The sequence below is a fragment of the Antechinus flavipes genome, chromosome 1, assembly GCF_016432865.1.
Source record: "Antechinus flavipes isolate AdamAnt ecotype Samford, QLD, Australia chromosome 1, AdamAnt_v2, whole genome shotgun sequence".
NCBI classification, from domain to species: Eukaryota; Metazoa; Chordata; class Mammalia; order Dasyuromorphia; family Dasyuridae; genus Antechinus; species Antechinus flavipes.
Genome location: NC_067398.1, coordinates 634,352,740 through 634,357,838, shown reverse-complemented (window position 1 = coordinate 634,357,838; position 5,099 = coordinate 634,352,740). Strand labels below are relative to the sequence as shown.

Sequence of the window (5,099 nt, the reverse complement as noted above, 5' to 3'; positions counted from 1 at the left end):
TCCTAATCAGCAATTAGATCTATTCAAAACTGAAATGATTTTCCTTAGGAGAAAGTGGGTAGCAATTTAGTAAAATTTCTCAAGAGAATACTAAATGAGGACTTTTTGAGAAGTACTCTTTGAGGGATTTCTCTGTTAGGTACCAGTTTTATTCATCAACATGGAGGTCCTTTCTAAAAGTTTGTTATCCTGTTCCACTTAGTAAATATTTTACGAATTCAAAAATCTATTTTTATGACTCCTCCTAATATTGCTATTCTACACAATAAATTTGGAACTGAGGAGTACTTTAGGAGAAGTCTAATACCACCAAATCAATGCTATTTTTAAAAAATAATTATAACTTTTTATTGACAGAATCCATGCCAGGGTAATTTTTTACAACATTATCCCTTGCACTCACTTCTGTTCCGATTTTTCCCCTCCCTCCCTCCACCCCCTCCCCCAGATGGCAAACGTCCTATACATGTTAAATAGGTTACAGTATATCCTAGATACAATATATGTGTGCAGAACCAAACAGTGCTCTTGTTGCATCGGGAGAATTGGATTCAGAAGATAAAAATAACCCGGGAAGAAAAAGAAAAATGCAAACAGTTTACATTCATGTCCCAGTGTTCTTTCTTTGGGTGTAGCTGCATCTGTCCATCATTAATCAATTGAAACTGAGTTAGATTTTCTCTTTAAGGGCATTTTTATTTACATTGAAATACCGTGAGCTGAGGACATATATATATAACCTGACAAATGCCAAAAAAGAGACACCTTCCCCTTCCTGGGCTGCTCTTGGGACCTTCAGTGTTCTTTCTCAGTGTAGCTTTTGGCCCCGCAGCGGGCCACCGGCCCTCTCGGCTGGCCCCGTTCCCCTCCTCCTCCAGGACGCTGTTGGCATCGGGATTTTCCTCTTCCTTCGCTCTGATTTCGGGCCTGGCTCTATCATCCCGGACTCTTCCTGCTGGATTCCGTTCCTCAGAATAACCCCGCGGCTTCTCTTCCTTTATCCTAGAGCTGGCTTCCCGAAGGCTGCATTTAGGGACTTCCTCTTCAATTGTTTGATTTAAAAGGTGTCTATAAAATCCACTGAGATTCTTCTATTTGGTTACATCCAGTCGGCTCTCCTCTCTTTCTGCCTCCTCAGTCCTTTCTTCTTGTAAACCGATGTCCCAAATGCCTCTTTATCATCAAATTCTCCCTTCTCCATTTCTCGTTCTCTCTGAATTTTCTTCTCCATTCTTTTCTCTTGCTCCTTTTTTCTTATTTCCACCGCTTTTAGTAGGCTGTGAATGTACTTGGGCTTTCTGTCTTTTACTGAAAGCAATTTAGGATTACTTTCTTTCTTCCGCTGCATGTCCCCATAAATACTGTCATATTCATGCACAGTGGCATCTTCTGCTAGGGCCTTCTGAATTTCTAGTTTAGTCTGCTTCATCACTTGCTTCTTGAGGGCTTATTTCTGAAGGCAGTCACTCAAGGAGGTCTCCTCATCAGAGTCATTGTCAAGAACACCGATGGCTTCTGCAAAATAGGCTTCTGCAACTGCTGGGCTTTCTTAGGCAAAATGAGCCCATATTGCTTGCCTGGGGGTGCCATCTTGCTCTGGCCTACGCCCCACCCGGCGGCGCAGTAGAGTAAAGCTAACGCCTTAAAGCAGGTTTCTTGGGGTTCTTCTGGAGGCAGCCTTAGTTTCAGTTCAAAGTAATAATCGCCTCAAAGGCAGCCAAGTGTTAAAAGTTCAAATCCTTTGTCTCCTTCAAAATAGCCAAGTAAGATTTCCTTAGTTGAGAGCTCTTGTTGAATGTCCTTTGCCTCTGCCAGCTTCAGCCTCAGCCTCCAGCTCCCTCTGAATCTCCAGTTCTGAATGCTGGCTCTGTTAATCTCCCGAACTGACTCCTCCATTGACTCTTGACTGAGGCTCTAAGAGCTTCTTATATATGATCTCTTAAAGGTGTAAACTCAAAGATTGATTTCTCCTCGGAGAGTGGGATTGTAGGTTCCTGACTTGTGAATCTCCCCAACTTATGAACTCTAATGTGTGAACTTCCTACCAATAGTTATTATTGTTGCTCAGTTGTCTGACCCTGTGATCCCATTTGAGATTTTCTTGGCAAAGATACTAGATTGGTTTTCTATTTCCCTCTCCAGTTCATCCTACACTTGAGGAACTGAGATAAACAAGGTTAAGTAAGTTACATGCTCAGGATTACACAGCTAGTAATCATGTAAAGGTCTTCCTTTTTTCTGGTAAATTTATTTTTAATACACATTGTTTATGAATTATGTTGAGCGACAAAAATCAATGCAAAAATGAAAAATCCATGGGAGAGAAAAACAGAAAAAGGAAGTGAACATAGTATGTGTTGATCTATATTGTCTCTTTTCTCTTTCTGAATGCAAATGGCATTTTCTGTCCAAAGTTTTTTGATATTGCTTTGGATCCCTAAACTACTAAGAAGAACTAAGTCCTTCATAGTTGATCATCCCATATACTTATTATTACTGTGTACAATATATTACTGATTCTGCTTATCTCACTCACCATCAGTTTGTGTAGATCTTTCCGGACCTTTCTAAAATCAGTTTGTTCATCTTTTTTATAGAACAATATTCCATTATCTTCATATAGCACTTTTGCAGCCATTCCCCAATTGATGGGGAATTTTCCAATTTTTTGCTACCACAAAAAGAATTGCTACAAACATTTTTGTAAATGTGGGTCCTTTTCCCTCCTTTATAATTTTCTTGGCATACAGATCCAGTAGTAGCATTTCTGGGTTAAAAGATATGCATAGTGTGATAGCCATTTGGGCATTATTCCAAATTGCTCTCCAGAATGATTAGGTCATTTCAAAATTCCACCAATAATGCATTAGTGTCCCAGTTTTTCCACATCCCCTCCAACATTTATCATTATCATTTCCTGTCATCTTAGCAAATCTGACAGGTATGAGGTGGTATGTCAGAGTTTTTTAATTTGCATTTCTCTAAGCAATAGTGAGTTAAAGCATTTTTTCATATAAATATAGATGGCTTTAATTTTGTCATCTAAAATTGTCTGTTCATATCCTTTGGGGAATTAATCAACTGGGGAATACCTTGTATTCTTTTTTTGGGTAAATTTATTTACTTTTATTTTTATATTATTTTTTAAAATAATTATAACTTTATTGACATAACCCATGCCTGGGTAATTTTTTACAACATTATCCCTTGCACTCACTTCTGTTCTGACTTTTCCCCTCCCTCCTTCCACCCCCTCTCCCAGAAGGCAAGCAGTCCTGGACATGTTAAATATGTCACAGTATATCCTAGATACAATATATGTGTGCAGAACTGAACAGTGACCCAGGAAGAATTGGATTCAGAAGGTAAAAATAACCTGAGAAGAAAAACAAAAATGCAAACAGTTTCCATTCATTTCCCAGTGTTCTTTCTTTGGGTGTAGCTGCATCTGTCCATCATTGATCAATTGAAACTGAGTTAGATCTTCTCTTTGTTTAAGAAATCCACTTCCATCAGAATACATCCTCATACTGTATCGTTGTTGAAGTATATAATGATGGTTCTGTTCATTTCAATCAGCACCAGTTCATTTAAGTCTCGCCAAGCTTCTCTGTATTCATCCTGCTGGTCATTTCTTACAGAACAATAACATTCCATAACATTCATCATTCACTCACCATTTACCCAACCATTCTCCAATATGGGCATCCATTCATTTTCCAGTTTCTAGCCACTACAAACAGGGCTGCCACAAACATTTTGGCACACACAGGTCCTTTTCCCTTCTTTAGTATCTCTTTGGGATATAAGCCCAGAAGTAACATTGCTGGATCAAAGGGTATGCACAGTTTGATAATTTTTGGGGCATAATTCCAGATTGCTCTCCAGAATTCGTTCTCAGGTTCGTTCACAACTCCACCAACAATGCATCAGTGTCCCAGTTTTCCTGCATCCCCTCCAACATTTTCCTGTCATCTTAGCCAATCTGACAGGTGTGTAATAGTATCTCAAAGTTGTCTTAATTTGCATTTCTCTGATCAATAGTGATTTGGAACACTCTTTCATATGAGTGGAAATAGTGTCAATTTCATCATCTGAAAATTGGCTGGTCATATCCTTTGACCATTTATCAATTGGAGAATGGCTTGATTTCTTATAAATTAGAGTCAATTCTCTATATATTTTGGAAATGAGGCCTTTATCAGAACCTTTAACTGTGAAAATGTTTTCCCAGTTTGTTGATTTCCTTCTAATCTTGTTTGTATTATTTTTGTTTGTACAAAGGCTTTTTAATTTGATGTAATCAAAATTTTCTATTTTGTGATCAATAATGATCTCTAGTTCATCTTTGGTCACAAATTTCTTCCTCCTCCACAAGTCTGAGAGATAAGTATCCTATGTTCCTCTAATTTATTTATAATCTCCTTCTTTATGCCTAAATCATGGACCCATTTTGATCTTATTTTGGTATACAGTATTAAGTGTGGATCCAATGCCTAAATTCTGCCACACTAATTTCCAGTTATCTCAGCAGTTTTTGTCAAATAATGAATTCTTATCCCAAAAGTTGGGATCTTTGGGTTTGTCAAACACTAGATTGCTAACCTATTCCACTGAGCAACTAATCTATTTCTTAGCCAATACCAAATGGTTTTGGTGACTGCTGCATTATAATATAGTTTTAGATCACGTACAGCTAGGCCACCTTCATTTGATTTTTTTTTTCATTAATTCCCTTGAGATTCTCAACTTTTTGTTCTTCCATATGAATTTTATTGTTATTTTTTCTAGATCATTAAAATATTTTCTTAGGAGTCTGATTGATTAGTTTAGGGAGTATTGTCATCTTTATTATATTCGCTCGGCCTATCCAAGAGCACTTAATATTTTTCCAATTATTTAAATCTGACTTTATTTGTGTGGAAATTTTTTTGTAATTTGGCTCATATAATTCCTGACTTTTCTTTCTTTGGTAGATAGATTCCCAAATATTTTATGCTATCGACAGTTATTTTGAATGGAATTTCTCTTTGTTATCTCTTGCTGTTGGGTTTTGCTGGTGATGTATAAAAATGCTGAGGATTTATGGGGATTTATTT

The 5,099-nt window shown here is 37.4% G+C and overlaps 1 pseudogene; it reads right to left on the bottom strand.

Annotated features, from left to right (window-relative positions):
* Window positions 1-695: 695 nt before the first annotated feature.
* On the bottom strand, window positions 696-1,590 carry LOC127547834 (nuclear speckle splicing regulatory protein 1-like; annotated as a pseudogene).
* Window positions 1,591-5,099: the final 3,509 nt, after the last annotated feature.